Raw genomic sequence first — 12,533 nt, forward strand, 5'->3', positions numbered from 1 at the left:
TAGATCATCGAGCTCGAGACCCTGAGACCGATTAAGATCAAGGCCAACCAAAACCAAGATCAATCAAGATCGAGATCGACACCGAATAAGCTGGAGATCGAGGGAAGCTTATTGAGTCGAATAACGGAAAGACGAAACATACGCAATCGGGCGAGGATCACAGCGTGAATCCCGGCACGTATCAAGAAAAAGCCAATTAATTAGCCAATCATGGGATTTCTTACTGTATTTAGAATTGTATTAAGAGTAGGACTCCCCTACTATATAAAGGGGGTCTATGATCATTTGTAAACATCATCATATTCACGCTACATAAAGCAATATACTATCTTTCTCTTAAGCTCTCAATACTTTGTCACTTTGTTCTTATTTACCAATGGAATATTCGTTTGATTCGAAGGCGACCTAGCTCGAGAATCAAAGCTATACATTTCCTTTGGTTTGCTTTATTTTTATTTGCAGTTAATTTTAATATCAATATTCCGTTCTTTCTCAGTTTATGCCAAGCAAAATCACGTGTCCTTAAAACCAAAATATAAGTTCAATTGTTATCCGTTTTTAGGGTAAACACAAGCAGAAATCAATTCATCTTCATTGATATTACGTCTGATATAAATATTGACATACACACTGAGTGATTGAGCAACAGGTCCTTATTTTCGCGTTTACATGCCGCTGCACATATTGAACTTTTGAAGAATGGCCTTCTTTTTCCATGACTATAAAAATCATTTGGTAGATTTTTTTTTTTCCTTTGCGTCCTGTAAATACACCCCACCTCCAGAATCATGAATATAAAAAATCTAATGATCTGTGCCTCCCTCAAGGGACAGTTTCGAGGCATGCAGAATGAAATAGATGAAGGAAGAAAATTTATTTAAAATTTTACAAACGCAATATAAAAGAACATGCGTCTGCCGGGAGTCAAATCCGGGTCTATTGCTTGGAAGGCAATTATCCTAACCGTTGGACTACAAACGCTTGCTGTCAGGCGTCTCAAAATAATTTTACATATTATTGGAATACTACTTCTAACGTATCTTTCCAACACAAATTATACCGTATTTCTTTTAGGATCATGACTTTTTATACAAGAAAGTACGACTAACAAGCTATTTTGAGGAATGCCGACACAAACATGTGCCTCTCTCTAGAAAAAAGTGATGGTTCTGTGTTAGAATGACTACTTTGCATCTTAGATGTGTAAGTTTGTCTCTCGTTAAACTCTTCATATCTCTATCTCTTATACGGCCTCCCGCTAGCATAAACTAAAAAACGGAAAAGGGTCAAAAATGTCCCTGAACTATTGAAAAATGTTTAAAAATAACCTTCATTCACCTATTGGTCTAAAAATACCCTTTCATCCACCTTTTTGGTTTACTTATGCTTTTTGACCGTTAGGTCAATGTTGAATTAAAAATAATAATTATTTAAATTCCACATGGCAACTTCTTATTGAGCAAAATTAAAACATGTAACACAGTAGAAAGACCCACCCATATCTACTAATTTTTCGTACTAACCCGCTTCAAATACTAACCCGACCCAAATAAAAAGTTCTACTAAAATAAAGAGGCCCCAAAATCTACCAAAATCGTTACATAGAAAGTTATATGATTCCAAAATCTAAAAAGTATATCATTACAAACTCGTCGCTACATCAAGTGAGCTCCATGAAGATTGATATTTTTCTCCAAGTGTTCTAAAAAGGTTAAGATCCAGTTCCTCAATGCTTGGAAAAGAAGAATATCCGGAAGCACCTCCTTGGGAACTTACTCATATAAGCTCTTTACTAGCAGCACATCGTTTAGGAAGAACAAATTGGTAATGTTTTCACGCGGGGCATCTTTTTATTTTTTTATTTTGAACTTTTTATTCGGGTCAGGTAGTGTTGGGGCAGGTTCGCCCGGAAAACGAGTAGATATGAATAGGTCTTTCTAATAGGTTAGATGTTTAAATTTCGACCAATAAGAAGTTGCCACGTGGAATTTAAATAATTATTTTTAAAATTCAGCATTGACCTAATGGTCAAAGGGTATAAGTGAACCAAAAAGGTAGATGAAGAGTTATTTTTAGCCCAATAGGTGAATGAAAGTTATTTTTAAACTTTTTTAATAGTTCACGAACATTTTTGACCTTTCTCCGAAGAAAAAAAAATGAGCACACACATACACTGATACACATACCCCTATTACTGGCTATGAGCCAAAGATTTTAAAGTTAGAGGAGTTCCCACTTCCCAGCAACCAGGATAAGCTTCCAGCTGCTTTGAACTATATGTCTTGATGTATTTTTATGTAATTATCAGAACCAAGTTTGAAGCTCGTATTATTTGCACTAACAAAGTTGCCTCTGTAGTCCAACGATTAGGATAGTTGCCTTCCAAGCAATAGACCCGGGTTGGACTCCAGGCAGAAGCATTTCTCCTTGTAGAGCTTTCTTCCTTTATTTTGAAGGGGTGCCCTTTTTTGGTCACGGTTCAAGCTGCGGATATGATACTTTAGACTAATTAGTTTCAATATTCTTATCATAGATGATAGATATCTCTTAAATCCAAAAATGAAAGAGTACAATCTTTAACATTTCTTTTAAAAGGATATGAAAATAGAAAGGACTCCATACATTTCTTAGTCAAAGGTGCTATTTCTAGTTATAACTCCACTACTTATGCATTAATTTCTAACATATCTTTCTGCACACCATTGTCACACCCTTGCTTCTTATACATAATCATTAACATTGTCATACGCACAGTTGAATAATTTAGTAAGAACAATAAAAGTATTACCGCTATCTTAGCCATGAGTCAAAAAGTGTGAAGAAGTTTGACTGTTTTGAGGGGGAAAAAAGAGAAGTTTTTATGTCATTCTCCTAACTTTCATCTCCTCTTACTTCCCTTAAGTAGACATAAGCCAAACCCTCTTTTTCTGAAACCCCCTTCACTCTTTTTCTTCCTCTTATATCAACCCAACTCATTAGATTGTACAAATCATTTACTTAGTTGAATTGCTTTTGAATTTCTTTTCTTTAGGGAGCCAAAAAGTAGTGATTAGGTATGCAAGCCATGTTAATTTTCACCTCATAGCTATAATCTGTAGTTTTTTTTTAAAATCTAATTAAATAAAGATGTGTGAATGGAAAATAAAAGGAAAAGATTTGGACGGAAACGAAAAGTTTGAAGTGTTCCTTTTACTAAGACACTTTATCATTCATCGGAAAAAGGAAAGAAAATCTTTGTGCTTGTATAGAGGAGCACATCTTCGAGCTCTTAAAGAGTCGAGAAGAAGTGGTGTCTCGCGTTGTTATCGTCGTCGCTCGCTCGACTTTGGCTTCGACATGTTTTTCCATTATTTATTTTCTTGGCATGAAAGTTTAATAAATTCGCAGGTTAAAATAATAATTCCCAAACGGTAACGATCCGATTTTCGAAATTGAATGCAACAGAAATTTGAAAAAATTTCTAGCCAAATAGACACCTAAATTCGAAGGCATCCAACTGGTTGGCTATAAATTCTGTGGCTTGGCCTCGTTTTTTCACCACCGAATTTGAAAAACTCTCCCCTCTCTCTTCTGAATTCTACATTGATTTTCAAAGCAAAACGTAAGCATTTCGTGTGATTTGCTCTGCCGTTTGAGTTCGCTGAAGTTTTGTGATTTGAAGTGCCGCTATCACAGAATAGTTATTCAGTTCTATCCTGGGAAGATTAATTTGAAACCTTGGGCAAATGTGAGGGGATTAAATTCTTTAAGGACGCACAAGAAACTTGTGGGCTCGGAATTTTCTGTTTTAGTTTTCTTAAGCTAACATCTTCTAATTTTCTGGTTTTGATACATAATACTAACAAGCTTAAGGAATTTATTTTATTTCTGTGTTCATCTTACTTTCTGGTTTGGAGAATAAAATCCCATCGATTTTCTACTCCCGTTTTGAAGATTAAAATATTCAAAATTTCTACTCCAGTTTCAGATTAAAGTCTTTGTGACTTTCTACTCAATCCGAGATTAAAATCCTTGTGATTTTCTACTCGGTTATTTGTATTCGGTTTGAAGATATAAAAACTTCACCGACGTACTAATTATGTGTCACGACCCCAACCCCGATCGTGATGGCGCCCAACACACTGCTAGGCAAGCCTGACCAACTAACAATCCTAATCAGTTTTCTTATAGAAATCATTATCAGCCAACACAGTTAAATTGCTAAATTACCCTAATAAGAGTTTAAGACAACGAGTTATATATGCGGAAATTCAGATGATAATACTACTACATAGCCAATACAGATCTGGTGTCACAAGTCTCGAGCCTCTAGTACAAGTTTAACAGCCTAATACATAATTAGTCTAGGAAAATACGGATAAAACGAAAGGATAAAAGGGAGAGATCCGGGCTGCGGACGCCGTTCAGCTACCTCGATGCTCCCGTATATAAAATGATCGACTGAAACTCCTTACTCAGCCTCTGGAACAACTGGATCTGCATGCAAGGTGCAGGGAGTAATGTGAGTACTCCGACCCAGTGAGTAATAAGCATAAATAATGATTGAGAATAAGAAATCACGAAAAACACAGAGTAATCTATAATGCGACAGTTTTAAACAAGTAATATGAAAGCAATAAACCAATGGAAACGAAATATGGTAATGCTACAACAAATAAGCAGTTAAGTGACAGACATATAAAGAAAATCAACACATAGAACATTACCCTATAGTACCCGCTACGGCGTGTAGCCCGATCCATCTATTTCGTCGACGGCGCTCACTAGGGGTGTGTAGACTCTGGAAGGGGTCCCTTATGACCCAAGAGCAATATCAAGCCATGTAGTGACATCAAATCTGGGCCCTCAGCCTCATATCAATATCAGTATAACACTGCTGCGGTGCGCAACCCGATCCCATAGTATCCTCACATCTGGCCCTTGGCCGTACTCAGTCCAGAAATCATATAAGCCTCTCGGGCATTAGTAAAATAGTAGTTCTCAGCCCAAAACATCAATTAATATATCATTTTAGTTTCAAAACCGAGTAAAAGTGGCTGAGTTGTAGAACAGTGGAAAACAGTACGACTGCGTTCAAGTAGTAAATCAAAACAATGAAGAAATAGTGATAAAACTCCCCGGAGAGTTCAAATAGTTGGCACAAAGCCCAAATATGGCAATCAGTCCAAATAATGATAGTAACAAATAAGCTTTAATCCAATACGCGGTAAAAGCATCACTCAAGATGGACCAAGTCACAATCTCCAATAGTAAACGACCCCACGCTCATCATCAAGCGCGTGTCTCAACTCAATATAGAACTACGATGTGCAAATCCGGGGTTCCAAACCCTCAGGACATCATTTACATTCATTACTCACCTCGAACTGGCAAAAACTCTAGCTCGCTATTTCTTTGCCTCTCAAATCGGCCTCTTTGCGCATCGAATATGACCAAAACCAGAACGAGTACGTCACAATATGCTAAGGGAACAAAGCCCAAGCGAAAACAATCAAAAAAGTATCAAAAATCCCGGAATTAGCAAAACCCGAGCCCCAGGCCCACTTCTCAAAACTCAGAAATTTTCACATCATTAGATTCCTTATCACCCCACGAGTTCATACATACCAAAAGTTCTCAAATCCGACCTCAAATGGCCCTTCAAATCCCAATTTAAAATCTCAAAATCCCAAGCCCTAGTTTCTTCCATTTTTAGCTAAATTCCCATGAATTTCTAGGTTAATTTCACAATAGAATCACATTTTATGCTCATAAATCTTACCTCCAATCACTCCTCCTCGAATCCCCCTTCAATTTCCCTCAAAGAGCTCTGAAAATACTCAGCTATGGAGGAATAATGGCTCAAAATCGCTGATGAAATGTTTAATAAACTCACTGCCCCAGACATAACCGCATATGCGGACCAATAGCTGCTTCTGCGGTACCGCTTCAGCGGTCCTTTCTCCGCATTTGCGGAATTTCACTTACTGGGCCAACTCCGCATCTACGGTCTTTGCGCCGCTTCTGCGGCGTCGCAGGTGCGATCCCCCTTCCGCATCAGCGGTCCCAGGCCTTCCTCAGTTTTTCCGCTTCTGCGACCCAAACCCCGCATCTGCGATACCGCACCTGCGGTTCCCAAACCGCAGGTGCGAAAACACCACCAGCAGCAAAAAATCTGCTATCTCCCAAGTTCCAAAACTTCCCGTTAGCCATCCAAAATCACCCCGAGGCCTCCGGGACCTCAACTAAAGGCACCAACACAACCCAATACCTCATTCAAACTTGTTTCAATCATCAAAACACCTCAAATATTGCCAATTCCATCAATTCACATCGAATTCAAGCCTAAGTTTTCTAAAAACTTCTGAAATACGTTTTGGATAAAAAACACAACCAAACCACGTCCGAATGATCTGAAATTTTGCACACACATCCCAAATTACATAATGAAACTACAACAACTCTCGGAATTCCATTCCAACCCCCGAATCAAAATCTCACCTATCAACCGGAAATCGCCAAAATACTAACTTTGCCAATTCAAGCCTAATTCTATACCGAACCTCCAAAACCACTTCCGATCACACTCCTAAGTCACAAATCACCTCCTAAAGCTAACCGAGCCTTCAGAACTCACATCCGAGCCCTCTAACTCATAAGTCAACATCCGGTTGACTTTTCCAACTTAAGCCTTCTTAAAAGAGACTAAGTGTTTTATTTCTTACCAAAACCATACCAAACACAAATCAATCAACTCGACCACATAAAATACGGACAACGAAGCATAAAGAAGCAGAAATAGGGAAAACGGAGTGGTAATTCAAGAGATGACTGGCCAGGTCGTCACATCCTCTCCAACTTAAACAAAGGTTCGTCTTTGAATGAGTCAAGAAAGGTATCTGAAGCCTCAAATAGGTGAGGATATCTGTTCCGCATCTCCCGCTCGGTCTCCCAGGTAGCCTCCTCCACGGGCCGACCTCTCCACTACACTTTCACTGAAGCTATATCTTTTGACCTCAACTTCCGAACATGGCGACCCACAATAGCTACTGGCTCCACATCAAAGGTCAAATCATCATCCAACTGAACTGTGCTGAAGTCCAAAACATGAGATGGATCTCCAATATACTTTCAGAGCATAGAAACATGAAATACCGGATGCACACTCGACAAGCAGGGTGGCAACGCAAGCTTATAAGCCACCTCCCCAATCTTCCGAAGCACCTCAAAAGGCCCGATGAACCGCAGACTCAACTTACCTTTCTTTCCAAATCTCATGACACCCCTCATGGGCGAAACCTTCAGCAAGACCGTCTCACCAAACATGTAGGATACATCTCGAGCCTTCCGGTCCGCATAACTCTTCTGACGCGATGCGCTGTACAAAGTCTCTCCTGAATCACCTTCACCTTCACCTTCTCTAAGGCATCCTGAACCAAATCTGTCCCCAATAGCCTAGCCTCACCGGGCTCGAACCAACCAACTGGAGATCTACACCGCCTCCCATACAAAGCCTCATACGGAGCCATCTGGATACTCGACTGGTAGCTGTTGTTGTAGGCAAACTATGCAATTGGTAAAAACTCATCCCATGAACCTCCAAAATCAATAACACAAGCACGTAACATGTCCTCCAATATCTGAAAAGTACGCTCGGATTGTCCATCCGTCTGAGGATGAAATGCTGTGCTCAACTCCACCTGGGTACCCAACTCTCTCTGCACGGCTCTCCAAAACTGTGAAGTAAACTGAGTACCTCTATCTGAGATGATGGAAACCGGAACACCATGCAACTGAACAATCTCCCGGATATAAATCTCTACCAACCGCTCTGAAGAATAGGCAGTACACACAGGAATGAAGTGCGCGAACTTGGTCAGCCGATCCACAATCACCCAAATAGCATCAAACTTCTTCAAAGTCCGAGGAAGTCCAACCACAAAGTCCATAGTGACCCTCTCCCACTTCCACTCGGGAATAACCATTTGCTGAAGCAAGCCACCCGATCTCTGATGCTCATATTTCACCTGCTGACAATTGAGACACCGAGCTACAAATCCCACAATACTTTCTTCATTCTTCTCCACCAATAGTGCTGCCTCAAATCCTGATACATCTTCGCGGCACCCAGATGAATGGGATACCGCGAGCTGTGGGCCTCCTCCAGAATCAACTCTCTAAGCCCATCCATATTGGGCACATAAATCCGGCCTTGCATCCTAAACACACCATCATCACTGATGGTCACATCTCTGGCATCATCATGCTGAACCCTATCTTTAAGGACAAGAAAATGCGGATCATCATACTGGCGCTCTCTGATGCGATCATATAAGGAAGACCGAGAAACCACACAAGCCAATACCCGACTGGGCTTCGAAATATCTAGTCTCACAAAATGATTGGCTAAGGCCTACACACCAACTGCAAGGGGTCTCTCCCCAACTGGAATGTACGCCAAACTCCCCATACTCACTGCCTTCCGGTTCGAAGCATCGGCCACTACATTGGCCTTTCCCGGATGATACAGGATAGTAATATCTTAATCCTTAAGCAACTCTAGCCATCTCCGCAGCCTCAAATTAAGATCCTTTTGTTTGAACAAATGCTGAAGACTGCGATGATCGGTGAATACCTCACAAGATACGCCATACAAGTAATGCCTCCAAATCTTCAATGCATGAACTATGGCAACCAACTCCAAATCATGAACAGAGTAGTTCTTCTCATGAGGCTTCAACTGACGAGAAGCATAAACAATAACTCTACCCTCCTTCATCAATATACAACCAATCCAACTCTCGATGCATCACAATATACGGTATATGAACCTGAAGCTGATGGCAAAACCAATACTGGAGCTGTGGTCAAAGCTGTCTTGAGCTTCCGAAAGCTCTCCTTACACTCATCCGACCATACAAATAGAGCACCCTGCTGAGTCAACTTGGTCAAGGCGATGCAATGGATGAGAATCCCTGAACAAACCGGCGATAATAGCCTGCCAACCCAAGAAAGCTACGAATCTCTGTGGCTGAGGATGGTCTAGGCCAACTCTGAACCGCCTTTATCTTCTTCGGATCAACCTGAATACCCTCGCTGGACACCACGTGTCCCAAGAAAGCCACTAAAACGAGCCAAAACTCACACTTGGAGAACTTTGCATAAAACTTCTCCTCCCTCAATCTCTGCAATACAACTTGCAAATGCTCTGCGTGCTCCTCTTGAATACGCGAGTACACTAGAATATCATCAATGAATACAATAACGAACAAATCTAGATAAGGTCGAAATACACTGTTCATCAATTGCATGAACGCTGCTGGGGCATTGGTCAGCCCGAAAGACATGACAAGAAACTCATATTGACCATATCTAGTCCTAAAAGCAATCTTAAGAATATCAGCATCCCTGATCTTCAACTGGTGATAGCCCAAATGGAGATCAATCTTAGAGAACACCCTCGCTCCCTGAAGCTGGTCAAATAAATCATCAATGCGAGGCAAATGATACTTGTTCTTAATTGTTACCTTGTTCAATTGCCTATAATCAATGCACATTCTCATTGTGCCATCCTTCTTCTCCACAAACAGAACCGGCGCACCCCAAGGTGACAGACTAGGCCGAATGAACCCCTTATCTAGGAGTTCCTGAAGCTGCTCCTTCAATTCTTTCAACTCTGCTGGTGCCATACGATACGACAGAATAGAAATGGGGTGAGTGCCAGGCACCAGGTCAATACCAAAATAAATATCCCTGTCTGATGGCATGCCCGGTAAGTGTGTAGGAAAAACATCGGGAAACTCCCTCACAATTGGAACAGAATCAATGCTAGGAGTCTCAGCTCCAACATCCCTTACAAACATTAGATATGACAGACAACCCTTCCCAACCATACGCTGGGCCTTCAAGAAAGAGATCACTCTACTAGGAACATAATCAGTCACGCCATGCTACTCGATCTGTGGTACACCCGGCATAGCCAAAGTGACTGTCTTAGCATGACAATCTAGAATAGCATGACACGGAGATAACTAATCCATGCCTAAAATAACATCAAAGTCCACCATGCTCAATAGCAATAGATCAACTCGGGTCTCCAAACGCCCAATAGTCACAACACATGACCGGTACACACGGTCCACAACAATAGTACCACCGGGGTAGACACATGAACAAGTAAAGCAAGAAACTCCCAGGGCGTACCCAAATAATGAGCAAAATATGAGGACACATAAGAATAGGTGGAACAGGGATCAAATAATACAGAGGCATCTCTGTGGCAGACTGAAACAATACCTATAATGACAACATCTGAAGCAATAACATCTCCCCTGCCTAGAATAGCATGGAAATGAGCCTGGCCACCGCCTGATCGACCTCCCTTTGCGGGGCGACCCCTGGCTGCCTAACCTCCACCCCTAGCTGGCTGGGCGGGTGGTGAAGTAACTAGAATAGAAGTCGAGGACTGACCCCTCTGCTGAAACTGACCATCACGAAGTCGAGGGAACTGCCTCCTCATATGTCCAAACTCTCCGTACTTATAACAACTACCCGGTGCTGGAGATGGGGACTGAAGGGCACCCCTCGCACCAGAGTGATTAGCAAATAGACTCGACGTAGAATAACCCTGAGCTGATGGGGCATGAGATGAACTCTGAGCTGGGAGGGCGCTGAATGAAGGCTGGTCCTGCTGAGACCCATGATGACCAGGACCTGAAGATACCCCCCTGAAGCACCACTATAACTGCTCGATCCTCGAGGCTTCTTGGCCTCCCTATACTCTCGCTCCCGACGGCGAACCATCTCAATCTCACGAGCAATATCAACCACCTCCTCAAACGTAGCACCCAATACTCTCTCTCTAGTCATCAGAATATGAAGATGGTAGTTAAGGCCATCCACAAATCTCCCGATCCTCTCACAATCTGATGGAATCATCAAAATGGCGTGACGAGCCAACTTAGAAAACCTCATCTCATACTGGGTCACGGTCATACCCCCTGCGTCAACTACTCAAACTGCCTAAGCAGCTCCTCTCGGTGGGACTGCGGTATATACTTCTACAAAAAGAGAGCGAAGAACTGCTGCCAAGAAAGGGGTGCTGCACCGATAGGCCTACGCCTCTCAAAATCCTCCCACCAAGTAAAGGCATCCCCCGAGAACTGAAAGGTGGTAAATGCCACACCACTAAACTCAAGACTACCTGTTGTACGGAGCATCCGCTAACACTTGTCAACCTCGCCCTCAGCACCACTGAACGACGGAGTCTGGAGCCTACCAAACCTCTCAAGACAACGCTGCTCATCATCCGGCATGGTTGGTACTACGAACTCCTAAACTAGCGCAACCGACTGAGCTGGAGGTGCCCCCTGCGTCTGTAGTCCTTTCACTACCTGCTTAGGTGTGTGAGCAGCGAGGGTCTGATTGCCTCCCCCGACCTTTGAAGTAGCTACTACGGTAGTGGCTGAAAATACCTGAGTCAGGCCAGTGCAAACTGATAAAATCTGTGCCAAGGCCTCCTGAAGTCCCGAAATCATGATGGGTACAGCTAGCATCTGAACTGGTGTTGCTGGAGCATCCGTAGCTGGAGCTTGATCCGGATCTAGGGCAGCTGGTGGATCTACAGGTGCTGCCCTCATTGCTCTACCTCTGCCAAGACCACGACCGCGCCCACGGCCTATGGTGGTCTCAGCTGGTAGCACTAGTGGTGGTCCACCTCGTCCGGTAGCTCGCGCCCTCACCATCTGTGAGAGAATGGAATAACAGAAGTTTTAATAGCCGGACCAACAAGTTCGCACGACCAGGATTTCAAGAGTATGAAGTTTTTTCTAAAGGTTCTGCAGCCTCTCGAGGATAAATACAGACGTCTCCGTACTAATCCGCAAGACTCTACTAAACCGGCTCTTCACTTGCGAGACCTATGTAACATAGGCTCTGATACCAACTTGTCACGACCCCAACCCCAGTCGTGATGGCGCCCAACACACTGCTAGGCAAGCCTGACCAACTAACAACCCCAATCCGTTTTCTTATAGAAATCATTATCAGCCAACACAGTTAAATTGCTAAATTACCCTAATAAGAGTTTAAGACGACGAGTTATATATGCGGAAATTCAGATGATAATACTACTACCTAGCCCATACAGATATGGTGTCACAAGTCTTGAGCCTCTAGTACAAGTTTAACAGCCTAATACATAATTAGTCTAGGAAAATACGGATAAAACGAAAGGATAAAAGGGAGAGATCCGGGCTGCGGACGCCGTTCAGCTACCTCGATGCTCCCGTATATAAAATGATCGACTGAAACTCCTTACTCAGCCTCTGGAACAACTGGATCTGCATGCAAGGTGCAGGGAGTAATGTGAGTACTCCGACCCAGTGAGTAATAAGCATAAATAATGATTGAGAATAAGAAATCACGAAAAACACAGAGTAATCTATAATGCGACAGTTTTAAACAAGTAATATGAAAGCAATAAACCAATGGAAACGAAATATGGTAATGCTACAACAAATAAGCAGTTAAGTAATAGACATATAAAGAAAATC

General features: G+C 42.2%; 1 non-coding gene across 1 annotated transcript; it reads right to left on the reverse strand.

Annotated features, from left to right (window-relative positions):
• Window positions 1-909: 909 nt before the first annotated feature.
• Window positions 910-981, reverse strand: TRNAG-UCC (transfer RNA glycine (anticodon UCC)). The gene has a single exon. It is a non-coding gene; the product is annotated as a tRNA-Gly (tRNA).
• Between the last annotated feature and the right edge of the window lie 11,552 nt (window positions 982-12,533).

Source organism: Nicotiana sylvestris, chromosome 12 (assembly GCF_000393655.2).
Source record: "Nicotiana sylvestris chromosome 12, ASM39365v2, whole genome shotgun sequence".
Taxonomy (NCBI): domain Eukaryota; kingdom Viridiplantae; phylum Streptophyta; class Magnoliopsida; order Solanales; family Solanaceae; genus Nicotiana; species Nicotiana sylvestris.